The sequence below is a fragment of the Choloepus didactylus genome, chromosome 4, assembly GCF_015220235.1.
Source record: "Choloepus didactylus isolate mChoDid1 chromosome 4, mChoDid1.pri, whole genome shotgun sequence".
In the NCBI taxonomy this organism is placed as follows: Eukaryota; Metazoa; Chordata; class Mammalia; order Pilosa; family Megalonychidae; genus Choloepus; species Choloepus didactylus.
This window is the reverse complement of record NC_051310.1, coordinates 176,977,382-176,991,323: the sequence shown is the minus strand read 5'-3', so window position 1 is coordinate 176,991,323 and position 13,942 is coordinate 176,977,382. Positions and strand designations below refer to the sequence as shown.

Here is a 13,942-nt window from a genome sequence, read left to right as displayed (position 1 = left end):
AAGGACCAATATTGTAGGGTCTAACTGATATGAGCTAATTATAATATGCAAACTCATAGACATGAAATGTGTTACCAGGATATAGAACAGGCTAAAGAATGGGGGGCTATTGCTGACTATGAGCAGAATGTTCAACTAGGGTGAACTTAAATGTCTGGAAATGGACAGAGGTGATGGTAGCACATTGTGACAATAACTGACAGTGCTGAATGGTGTGTGAAGGTGGTGGTAAAGGTAAGCTCAAAGAGTCACATATATCACAAGAAGGAAAGTTGAAGGTTAAAAGATGGAAATATATAAAACAGTGAATCTTGTAGTGGACAAGTGATTTACTGACAAATATTAGAAATCTCTCTCATGAGCTAGAGCAACTATATGACACTATAACTAGAAGTTAATAATAGAGGGGCATACAGGGAGAAATAGATACCTATTGCACACTATATACTACAGCTATTAGTATTTTAACATTCTTTCATCAACAGTAACAAATGTACTATACCAAAACTATGAATCAATAATTCAGGGGGGTTGGTGAGGGGTATGGGAGGATTTGAGTTTCCTTTTTTTTGTTTCTTTTCTGGAATAATGAAAATGTTCTAAAAATTGAAAAAAATTAATTGTGGTGATGCATGCACAGCTGCATGATGGTGCATGGGCAACTGATTGTATACTTTGGATCTTTGGATAGTTGTATGGTTTGTGAACAATCTCAATAAGTTAAAAAAAAAAAAAAGTATGCAGCAAAGGCAGAATCCAGGTAGGATCCTCTAACCTGCTATACCCCCACCCACTTTGCTAAAAAAAAAAAAAAAAAAGGATTAATTTAGAATATATGCCTAAAATACCTTGCATTCTGTTTAGAACATGGTAGGTAATATAAGAAATACAGGAAATGCAAATTAAACCAAAGTAATCAGAAGAAAGAAAATAATAAAAATAAGAGCCACAATTAGTAAAATAGAAAACAGAAAACAATATAGAACCCCGTTTCCCAATGTCAGAACTATTGATATTTTGAGTTGATTAATTCTTTGTTATGGGGACCAGGCTGTGCATCGTAAGATGTCGGGAACCATCTCTGTTATATACACTAGATGCCATGGTGTGAGCAGCCACCTTCCGGATTTGGCCTAGTAGACAAGCTGCAGCCTGCCCTTGAGTTCCCCCCGCCCATCGAGTGGTGCCAAGATGGCGCCCACATCCTGCTTCCGGCTTCTGATGTATGTAACCACCCGCTGTATTCACCAATCATGCTTGTGTGCGTGGCGTTAGCCCATTGGATACACGCAAGGTTTATAAGAAAGTTCCTGGGCAAAGCTCGGGGAGACAGCCCACAAGGAGCCGTACCTGACGGCCGCATCGAGGTTGTTCTCCCCCGAGGTGTCTCGCCCCGGGTGGAACCTGTAAAGATGATGATTGCCTAGTCCCATTAAAAGTTTATCTGCTTTACCACCGCGAGTCCTGAGTGATCACAAGTGCTCCGGGTAAGACGTTGTCCGCACCCTCTCTCCCCTTATCTCTCTGGTCCCCATCGCCGGCCGACCGAGGACTCGAGGCGGGGCGGAGAAGCGTCGGACAAGTGGTGGCCCGTACGGGGACCTTCGAACCCGCAACCTCATTTGCGTTCCCCTCGCCCCGACGGAGACGTGCTCCCGGGATCCGTGGTTTGACCTCCGCGACTGATCACCGCGAGAAGGTAAGCACCCCCTTTCCATACGAGGACTAGGGCCCGTGGGCGTTCAGGTAGCCCCGGGGACTCGGAAGAGCTCTCCGAGTGATTACAAGACAGTGCCGGCTGCAAGCATGGGGCAGTCCGGGAGTTCACCCCTACTAACCCCCTTAAAGACCCTTTTGAAACAGTGGGGTATCTCAGTTAAGAGAAGCTCTCTCCAGCGATTTTTTGATGATGTGGCCACTTTTGCCCCCTGGTTTCCTTGTTCTGGCAGCCTTAATCTGCCCTCTTGGATGAAACTTGGTCGTGATATAGACCGAGCGCGCCAAACGGGTGTCTGTTTGGACTCGATTCTAGTCCTTATATGGGAGACTGTTCGTGCAGTACTTGAGTTAGAATCAGCCACAGGCCTAACTACGCCTACCGCCTTGTTGCAGGCGCGACATGCACTCCAAGAGGCTGTCTGTTTCATCTGCGGAGGGCTCCCATAAGGGCAAGCCGCCGGAGTCGAGTGCTAGTTCTGATAATTCTGACTCAGAATCTGAAAGTGAGGCAGATGAAGGGCCGGAAGCGCCTCCGCTGATTGACCTAGAGGGGCCTCCTGTCTCACCCACGCGGCCCTCCGCCCCACCAGCAACGGCTGCTGCGCCTCAGAGGATGCACCTGCATCCGGTGGATGGTTTCAGCGGTTCCGTAAAGGGCCCTTATAGAGGGCTCCCTCTGGCGGACATGCCGAGTACATACCCTAACCTTCCCGCGCAATGCCCAGAATCCCCACCCGACTACGCGGACCCTCCGCACCCTTCACCCAATAGGAGGCATTTTTGGAGGTGGAGCCCTTTTACCACATTCAGACCTTTTGGCGTTCTTGGCGGCTACCGACCGCTGCTCAATGAACCCGAACCAGCCTCCGAGATGTTCCCAGTCATTATCAATCAGCAAGCTCGTAATCATGAACCCTATGATTACAAGCTCTTGAAGGAGCTGAGGCAAACCGTCCATCAGTACGGCCCTAACGCCCCTTACACCCTGAATATGGTTGAAAACCTCTCCACCCTAAATCATACACCTGCAGATATCCTTCAGCTGGCTCGCTCTTGCTTGCCTCCTGGCAGGTTTATCGATTGGAAGGCGTGGTTTGAGGAGTTAGCTGAGGAACAAGCCGCAAGAAACGCTGTGGCAAGGCACGGCGGGTGGAATGCGGATATGCTTTTAGGGAAAGGTGCTCACGCCCAGAATCAGACAGGATACCCCCAGGAGGTTTATGCCCAAATTTTTCGCTGTTTCATAGGGGCTTGGAAAAAATTGACAGGGGAAGGAGAGGCGCAGGCTTCGCTTAGCGGCATACACCAGGGTCCCACAGAACCTTTTGTAGATTTTGTAGCGAAAATGCAGACTGCGGCTGAGAGGATTTTCTCAGATCCAATGGTTGCAGAAACTGTGGTTAAGCAGATGATTTTTGAGCAATGCAATAAGGAGTGCAAGGTTATCCTGGCACAGAATAAGGGAAAGAGCTTGACAGAGTGGGTTCGGCTTTGCAGGGACGCTGGCAGCCCGTTAACTAATGCGGGGCTGGCTGCTATGTTAGCCAGCTCCTTACAAGTAAACACAAAGGACCCCAGAGCTTTAGAGGTAAAGCCAAAAAGATGCTATGGCTGTGGCCAGTCTGGGCATTTTAAGAGAGACTGCCCCAATAAAGATCAACCGCCTGCCGTTCAGCACCTCCGCGGGCCACGTGCAGTCACTAGGCTGTGTGGCCGCTGCCACAAGGGGCCTCACCGCGCCGAGGACTGTAAGTCAGTCTTCAATGCGCAAGGAGTACGCCTTTCTGGTCGTCCTGAGCAAGATTCAAAAAACGGGCAGGGGGGGTCCACCCTTGCGGTGGGCCCCCAAACACACCAACGGACGATGCGGCCCCCATACAGACCCGCGCATCTCCCGGATCAGCAGGATTGGACCTCCGTGCCACCTCCGGGCTCGTGCTAACCCCAGCTATGGGAGTCCAATTGGTGGGGACCTCTTTCAGGGGGCCCCTTCCAGTAGGAACCGTGGGGCTTATATTAGGGAGAGCATCCATAGCGTTAAGAGGATTAACAATTGTGCCAGGTGTTGTAGACTCAGATTTCACGGGTAATGTCCAGGTTATGGTGCAGTCTCTGCAGGGCACTCTGGTCATTGCAGAGGGCGATAGGTTGGCACAGCTTCTGCTCTTGCCCAGCCTGCATTCAGTCTTTCCAAGCAAGCCAGGACAGAGGGGGAATAAAAGATTTGGGTCCTCCGGAGAAGTTTTTGAGGGTCTTCAGATGTCCCTAGAGTCTCGACCCATGCTGACTCTTAAAGTACAAGGCCGAGCCTTCCTAGGTCTGTTAGATACTGGAGCCGATAGGTCGATTATAAGACAGCAAGATTGGCCCCCCGCTTGGCCAACGAACCAAGCGGAAGACACCATCAGAGGGATCGGCCAAATCTCAGCGCCCATGGTGAGCGCCATTACTCTCCATTGGGAGGATGAGGAAGGGCATCAAGGCAGTTTTCAGCCTTATGTGCTGGCCCTGCCTGTTTCGTTATGGGGAAGAGATATTCTAGCTCAAATGGACGTGACTTTAACCACTGGTTACTCTCCAACTTCTAAACAGTTGCTGAATAGAATGGGATATGTCCCGGGCAGGGGGCTGGGAGCCTCCTTGCAAGGGCGCGTGAAGCCCATTCAGGCTGACTCTAACCCCGGTAGACAAGGCCTGGGTTTTTCCTAGGGGCCACTGAGGGTGCATACCCGCCTACACCTATAAAGTTAACATGGAAAGTTAAGGCTCCAGTCTGGGTACCTCAGTGGCCCTTACCTCAGGAAAAACTTTCAGCATTGCATGCTTTGGTGTCAGATCAGTTGGAGAGGGGGCACATCGTCCCTTCCACGTCACCCTGGAACACCCCTATCTTCATCATCAAAAAAGAAATCAGGTGCGTGGAGGCTTTTACATGATTTGAGGGCCATAAATAGTTGCATGGAGCCTCTAGGACCTGTCCAGATGGGGTTGCCCCTTCTCTCAACTCTGCCGGAGCGGTGGCCTGTTGTTGTCATAGACATTAGAGATTGCTTCTTTTCTATCCCACTTCACCCTGAGGATGCCTCAAAATTTGCTTTAAGACAGACAACGGCCCGGCTTACGTTAGCAAAACTTTTCAAAAGTTTTGTGATGTTATGGAAGTTAACCTAAAACACGGCATCCCATACAACCCTCAGGGGCAGGGTGTCATCGAGAGAGCGCATAGGACCATTAAAGAACTATTGCAAAAGCAAAAGGAGGGAATAGGTCATGGTCTGTCCCCCAGGGCCCAATTGTCTGCCGCCCTATTTACATACAATTATTTAAATGAAAACGCATCAACCATGACGCCTGCCCTACAACATACCACCCCAGGTCCTCCGCATAGAGGCCTGGTCCGTTGGAGGGATGTTCTGTCGGGGCAATGGAAAGGTCCTGACCCAGTGCTCAGCTGGGCCAGAGGCTCTGTTTGTGTCTTTCCCCAGGAACCAGGACGCCAACCAGTGTGGGTACCGGAGAGATTGGTGAGAACCGTGCAGTCGCCTGAGAACACCAAAGAACTGCAGCCTGACGGGTCGTTAAACCCCCAACGTGACCTGTTGGATCCAGTCCTCAACTCGCGTGATGAGCGGTCAAATGATGTCGACGGTGTCGACCACTCCCCAGCAGACCGGGAAGAGGGCCAGGAATATTGACCTTTTTTCCCTCCTGGTTCTCTTGGCCTAATCTGACCAACTGGGTTCTTCTTGCTGTGGGGTTATTAGTAGGTTTGATCATTGTTAAGAGTTTGCTGGAGCGTTTGTTTCAAAGACAACAGCAATTACGTGTTACCGCCATGATGGCCATGTCCTCTGCCTGTAACCCTCCTGATAACTATAGTCCCTCTGCCCAGCACCCATCCCAACCACTCGAAGCTGGGCATTCGGGGGTAAGGTTCGCAGCTAAGTATATGAAAAAATCTCGTATATAAACATTCGGTACCAGTGGCCCTAATTTTTGTCTCAGGTGGACCTCTTACGCAGAGTCCTAGTTGTGGCCAGACGGGACCCTTGGCGTTTGCACAGAGGCTCCTAGTGACGCCCTCGGCACTGGCTACCTTCTCCTAATCCTCCTGTCCCCCAGTTGCGAGACTGAGTACTGCAAGGAGGGCCACGTGGTTTCCGGCTCACGGGTTCTCCGGTCTCTATATGAAGTGAGCATTCTGGTCGGTGCCAGAGGTCCCACCTTGGTATGGCCGGGACCTAGTCCAGACTCCCCAAAGCACCAAAAAATACGTTGTGGGCCATCTTGGTCCACGGGAGCACATTCATCACTGGAGACACTGGGGCATAAAAAACAAAAAAGGGGGAGATGTGAGCAGCCACCTTCCGGATTTGGCCTAGTAGACAATCTGCAGCCTGCCCTTGAGTTCCCCCCGCCCATCGAGTGGTGCCAAGATGGCGCCCACATCCTGCTTCCGGCTTCTGATGTATGTAACCACCCGCTGTATTCACCAATCATGCTTGTGTGCGTGGCGTTAGCCCATTGGATACACGCAAGGTTTATAAGAAAGTTCCCGGGCAAAGCTCGGGGAGACAGCCCACAAGGAGCCGTACCTGACGGCCGCATCGAGGTTGTTCTCCCCCGAGGTGTCTCGCCCCGGGTGGAACCTGTAAAGATGATGATTGCCTAGTCCCATTAAAAGTTTATCTGCTTTACCACCGCGAGTCCTTGAGTGATCACAAGTGCTCCGGGTAAGACGTTGTCCGCACCCTCTCTCCCCTTATCTCTCTGGTCCCCATCGCCGGCCGACCGAGGACTCGAGGCGGGGCGGAGAAGCGCCGGACAATGGCACCCTTTCAGATGTGACAAAGAAAAGTCTTCATATATTCAGACATTGCAAAATGTCCCATGTAGGGAAAACTGCCCCTATCCTCTGCCAGTGAGAACCAGCACTCAAAACCAGAAAGTGATAAAAGACATAAATTACCATTATGAGGAATAAGATAGTTGACATCATATATAAGATAACAAGAGGATAATAAGTGAATATTCTTAAAAATCTTATGCCAATAAGTTTGGTAAGTTAGATAAAAAGGAAAATCCTTGAATTGCATCCACTGTCAAAGCTCACTTAAGAAGAAATAGATAACTGAATGAACCTATAACTGTCAGATAAATTGAAATTATCATTTTAAACATTCACACACACACACACACACACACACACACACACACACACAAAACTTCAGGCCCTGATTTCTTCACTAGAGAATCCTTCCAAACATCAAAAGCATAAATTATGTCAATTCTACATACATTCTTTCAGAAAAAAGGAGAGGAGAGAACAATCTCCAACATATTCAATGTGGCAAGCATTGCCTTAAGAGCGAAACTTGTAAAGAAAATAAAACTACAGTTCAATATCACTCATAAACATAGATGCAAAACTTAATATTTTAGCACATTGATCCAAATACATAAAAAGAATAATGTCATTACCAATTGATGCTTATTCTAGAAATACAAAACTATTTTTTAACATTCCAGAATTAATCAATGGAAGTCACATATAAACAGCCACTAAAAACAAAAACCCATGAGCCTCAATAGATGTGGGCAAAACGTTTCACAAAATTCAATGTCCCCTCATGATAAAAATCTCTCAAAAAACTAACAATCTAAGGGAACTTCTTTAATCTTATAAAGAATAGCTATGAAATTCCTGCAACTAAAAGCATACTTAATGAAGAAAGACTATCTACTTTCTCTCTAAAAGTGGGAGAAACTCAAGGATGTCTGCTCTTATCACTTCCTTTCAACATTTTGCTGGACTCTAGGCCAGTGCAATAAAGAAAAATAATTAAATTGAACATAGACCTGAAATGAAGAATTAAAACTGTTTATATTCACAGAGAGTGCAATCATCTATGGACATGTACCACTTACAATAATATGTATATTTTAAATTCTTACATATAAACTTGAAAAAATATGTACAAGTCCTGTCCAGTGAAACCTTCAAAACATTTTTGATAGATATTAAAGATCTAAACAAATGGAGACAGATATGTGCCCAGGAATTGGAAAACTTGATATTGTTAAGATATCAATTCTCTTCAAATTTATATATAAATTCAATGCAATTCTGAAAAAAATCCCAGGAGGAATTTTAGCAGAATTTTATAAGCTGATTCTGAAATTTATATGGGCATCAAAGGACCTAGTATAGTCAAATGATTTTGAAAAAGAAGAATAAATTTGGATGATTACACTCCCTGATTTAAGAGTTATTATAAAGCAACATTAATCAATGCTGTAAAGAATTGGTCAAATGATAGACATTTGAAAGTACCCCCACAACCAGGTCTCTTGGTTCCTAGCTTTGTTGATAGGAACACTGTGTTAATCTTTGTAAAAGTCCCCTGTTATTAAGTTCACTACTCTGTGTGCGTGGAGGTAATAGCATTATACTGTTACCTCTATCCTCTCACAGCTATGCTGACCTTTCTGACAAAGGGAGGATTGGTCAACTTAAATAGTAAACAGATTTACAGGACTTGATCAAAGGCTCCCTGACCAAATATTTACCCCTACGCATCTCAGTCACATTTTAGCAACCCCAAAGAGGAAACTAGATTGTCACTCTCCAAAACTTGTGATTACACTCTCTAAAATTTCTCATTTCCTAAAGAATCCATGAATCTTAGCTCCCTGATATTCCTTTGTTCTTCTCCAATTCTCTTTAATCCAAATAATACATGTAAACCTTGTTCTTGCAGTCCTGCAGGGAGGCAGATCTTATACTGTGAGATCCCTGCCTCCGCTTTCCTCTGTGGCCACTTTTCTCTGTGACCAAACCAGTGTGATGTGTCATTTACACTGCACCAGACAAGGACCCAAAGACCTGCAGGGTCCCCTGAAGACATATATATCAATGGAATTGAATAGAGAGTACAAATCCATCCACACATATATGGTCTATTCATACTTGACAAAGATGCCAAGGCAATTCAACAGCAAAAGGACTATGTTCTCAATGAATGGTGCTGGAGTTAATGAAAAGCCATATTCAAATAAAACTTAACAACAACCCTTATTTATCTCACACTATATACAGGTATTAATTCAAAATGCAATACAGAGAGAATTCATTGGTACTGCATTTCGGGGTGGCAAGGTGGGAGTGTTGGGACAGACGGACGCAGCAGCTTGCACCAGCTCACACCAGCTCGACCAGGTTTGATCTGGTTCACCGAGCTTGGTGCAGCAGTGGCCTGGGCTTCCACTGTCCACAGCTGAGGACTGGCCCTTCCTTCTCAGCCCCAGCAGTGGCCCATGGCCCCTCTGCTCCTTCTGAGGACCAAAGATAAGCTTCCTCCTCAGCAGCCACTCTTCTAAAATTTTCAAACCAAAGAATATCCCTGAAGGGCCTTGTGGCAACCTGTGGCCTAAGCAAAACAGGCCTTCAGACCTTTGGTGCACAGCAGTCTGCATGACCTAGACAGCTAATGTTTAACCTATAATCTTTGTAAGCCAGTAAAGAGAAAAAGAGTATATTGACCTTAAAATGTAACTTTATGCAAGCAGGCAGGAAGTGAGAGGCTCTTAGTCTCACAAAAAGAGCAAAGCATAATTGTTCAAGTGTTATTCTAGTCCTTCCAGCACCACCCCCCAGGTCAGAGTGACCTGTTCCTACATCTATGCTCCCCCCACCCTTAGGAAGGCCTTTGTCCTAAACCCTTATAAAAGGCTTTCTCTCCTTTTTGCATTGCTTGGTCATCTTCCCTGTGAATGCGATGCCTGCCCGGCCTGAGAGAGCCATCATGATCTCTCCATGACTTCTCACCCTGAAAGTAAGCCCTGAATAAAAGTTCATGATTCAGAAAATGCTCATTTTCTTCTTTGGCCTCTGGATTGGCATGGCCTTCATGGGCTGTGGCAGGCCTCATCAATATGAACTCTTAAAACATGCAGAAATTACTCTAGGAAATGGGAATCTGAGACAAACTGTTAGGTTGCCAGAAGGAGAGGACTTCAGTAAATGGATTGCCATTGACATTGTGGATTCCTTCGATCAGACTAATATGTTACATGGATCTATTACAAAATTCTGCATCAAAGCAAGATGTCCAGTCATGTCTGCAGGTCCACAATGTTAGTATCACTGGACAGATGATACTAATATTAAAAAGCCAATCAAATGCTCTCCTCCAAAATGCACTATTTGATGACTTGGGTTCAGGATCAGCTTGATGATGAAACTGTTTTTCCTTCTAAGACTGGTGTCCCTTTTCTCAAAACTTAATGTCTGTGGCAAAGACTATTCTGAAGCATCTGGTCAGGGTTTATGCCCATATTAATCACCAGCACTTTGATTCTGTGATGCAGCTGCAAGAGGAGGCCCACTTCAACACCTCCTTTAAGCACTTTATTTTCTTTGTCCAGGAGTTTAATCTGATTGACAGACTTGTATAGGCACCTCTTCAGGAATTAATTGAGTAGTTTGGATCAAAGGACAGATAAGTGTTTTTTTCTGGAACACCATTTCCCTCTTGCTTCATCTACCATGCTAGAGCTATCTTTTTGCTATCTGTTGTAGACTAGTAATACAAACTTTAAGAAAAACAGGATAAAAAGTCACCCATTGTCTGCATCTATAGATAAAATTGTCCCAAAGGTTGGATGGCCTCATAGTTGCAGAGTGAGAACTTCAGGGCATGGCCAACTCTGAACTACTGTGTGACCAGGCCTTTTATCCTCCTGGAGGCTCTCCATGTTGTAATATGTGATGACTGACCAGAAGTATATTAGTGTACCAATTTTGCTGAAGAAAATGATCAAGTCTATTTCAGATGACAGTGTAATGGGTATTAAGAATTTTCACCTATAATTTATTAACAATTTTCCAAAACAAATTTCTAACAACACAGTTAGATAACTTTTATTCTATTTTATTTTCTATTTTACAAATGGAAAAAGGCATTTTTAAGTTTCCTTAACATTTAGAACATTTGTGTCACTTTGGATAAACCTTTACTTTCAAGTTTGTATGCTGGTGTTTTTATAGATAAGAATATATGTGTGTATATTTTTATAAAACTTATTACTGCAGTTTAAATCTGTGGCAACCCATGGCCTGAGCAAAACAGGCCTGCAGGTCTTTGGTGCACAGCAGTCTGCATGACCTAGGCAGCTAAATGTTTAACTTCTTGTCTTTCTAAGCCAGTAAAGAGAAAAAGGGTAAATTGACCTTAATCTGTAACTTTATAGGAAGCAGGCAGGAAGTGAGAGGCTCTTTATCTCACAAAAAGAGCAAAATGTAATTGTTCAAGTGTTATTCTAGTCCTTCCTGTACCACCTCTCAGGTCAGAGTGATCTGTTCCCACATCTATGCTCCCCCAACCCTTAGGAAGGCCTTTGTCTTAAACCTTATAAAAGGCTGGCTGTCCTCTTTGTATTGCTTGGTCATCTTCCTTTTGAATGCAATGCCTGCCTGGCCTGAGAGAGCCATCATGATCTCTCCATGACTTTTCACCCTGTAAGTAAGCCCTGAATAAAAGTTCATGTATCCAAAAATGCTTGTTATCTTCTTTGGCCTCTGGACTGGCATGGCCCTCATGGGCAGTGACAAAATCATATAGCATATGGGAGCAATCAAAGTTGTATCTAAAGTGATTTTTATTTTTTAATCTTTATTTGGGATTCATTAACATATAAACCTAACTAAATTGTTAGGATCCCATGTGTGTATCAGAAATAAATTTTTTTAAGACTTCTAAGGATGATCCTGTAGATTTTTACTGTTAAATGCTTCATTCATTTTGGGCTAAGGAAAAGAAAACTTCCAGAGAACTATGACAAACTTAGGTCTCAAAGCCACTATTTTCATTCATGTTGATTTTCAGAGGTCTTGAAATTCTGGGTGGGAGAATAAAAGAAAGTACTGAGAGTATTTTAATTGCTTTGAGTTTCCTTTAAAAAAAATCTATATGTTTTTATTGTGACTTGAGACTTAGTTAAGAGTAATGTATAGATGCACAACCTTTATCCCAATAAGGATAACTTAAAGAAAACCACAACGAAAAGCATGAAGGTGTACACATTTTATAACACAGCTAAAAGTTGGGAGTGCTCTGCCTATTCTTTAATATATGTGTGTGTTTAAAGGAGACAAAATGGGATGAATAAGTAAAAAAAAAAAAAAAATTCTTCATTCTGTTAGTATTAAAAGGATGAATTGAGTTCCTTTGGGTGTTTTATCCTGTTTTAATAGTTTTTGTATCAAAACTTGAATTTCTTTTATATATGTTCAGATAGGAAGAATATTTCCCTTTAATGAAGAAAACATCTATTTTTCATTTGGTTTTGAGGATTTAGTAAACTCTAGCTGGCTGTTTAAAATGTATTAAGGCACTGTAAGTATACTGGAAGAGTTGTCAACCTGGCACAGCTTAAAATTCATCAGCCTTCTGTTTTTGCAAAGTACTCACCAAACATCAAGATGGCTTTAATAAAGGTTAAATTTGATATTTTTAAAATTTATTTTTATTATTCCACTAGACGATGAAGAAAAGAGTTGTTTAGAAACTCCATTACTAATAACTCATTTACAATAAATTCTTAATTATTTACAGAATTTTAAAGGAAATAAAACATTTCATCTAAAAAATATAATGTAGATTTAAAAGTAAGAGCTAAAATCATGTATCCTCTAGGAGAAAACAACATAGGAGAAAATCTCAGTTTTTTTTTTTGTTTTTTGTTTTTTTTTTTTTAGCAAAATTTTAAACAGGAAACATAAAGCAAGAACTACAAAAGAAAATAATAATTTGTACTTCATTAAAGTTAAAAACTTTTGCTCTTCAAAAGAATCATTAAAAAAATTAAGTGGAATTTTGTAGATGGAAGAAAATAATTGCAAAATATATATTTGACAAAGGACTTGTATCTAGAATATTTAAAAACTTGTAATTAATTAGTAAGAAGGCAAATAGCATGGCAAATTAATTGATGAAAAATTTTAACAGACACTTCACCATAGAAGATATATGAATGGCAAATAGTTCCGTGAAAAATAAAAAGATCAACACAATAATCATTACAGAAATACAAAACAAATACCCAATGAGATAGTTATAAATTAATAGAGCAAAATAATTATACATTTTATAACTAAAATAAAGATCAGCAACACCAAGTGCTGATGAAAATGTAAAACCTCTGAAACCTCCATAAACATTTATAGTAATAAAAGTGGCATAACATCTTTAAAAAGTAGTCTGATAATTCAGTACAAGCAAAACATTCACAGAACACATGAATCTACTAATCACCTCCTAGATATTTATTGAAGACATGTAAAAAGTCATAGCCACTCAAAAACATGTACACAAATGTTCATAGTTGATTTATTTATCATATAAAAAACTGGTAAAATCATGGATGTTTATTGAGAAGCAATGGACAATTAAAATCTGCACATATCCATCCAATTGAATAGCATGCAGCCATAAAAAAGAATAAACTATTGAAACATGCAACAACATAGATGAATACCGCAATAATTATGCTGACTTAAAGAAGCAAGCCACACCACTCAAAAAATGTATATACTTTTTCCATTTATCTAAAATTCAAAAAAATATGAACTAATCAAAAATAACAAAACAGGTAAGTGGTTGTCTAGATATGGGGAAGGATAGATGGATTATAAAGGGGCAGGAGGAAACATTTAAGGGTTATGGTGGAAGGATTTGGAGTTGATCCTCGTGATTCCTGCCTCTTGGTATTACCACCTGTTTAGGTTTGCTAAAGCTGCTGGATGCAAAATATCAGAAATGAATTGGCTTTTATAAAGGGGGTTTATTAGTTTACAAGTTTACAGTTCTAAAGCAACAAAAGTGTCCAAACCAAGGTAACAACAAGAGGATAACTTCACTGAAGAATGACTGATGGCATCAGGGGTTTCTGTCATATGGGAAGGCATGTGGCTGGTGTCTGCTGGTCTTTTCCTCCTGAGCTCAGGTTTCAAAATGTCTTTTTCAAAATGTCTCTGGGCTTCTGTCTTAGTTTCTCTAGGTCCTTCTGCTTGTTTCTCCCAGGAAGTTTCTCCCTAAGTGTAGCAACCCATAGCCTGAGCAAAACAGGCCTGCAGATCTTTGGTGCACAGCAGTCTGCATGACCTAGGCAGCTAAATGTTTAACCTATTGTCTTTCTAAGCCAGTAAAGAAAAAAAGGGTAA

The 13,942-nt window shown here is 42.7% G+C and overlaps 1 pseudogene; it reads left to right on the top strand.

The window, feature by feature from the left end:
- The first annotated feature begins 209 nt into the window (after window positions 1–209).
- Window positions 210–10,224, top strand: LOC119533015 (annotated as a pseudogene).
- The last annotated feature ends 3,718 nt before the right edge of the window (window positions 10,225–13,942 follow it).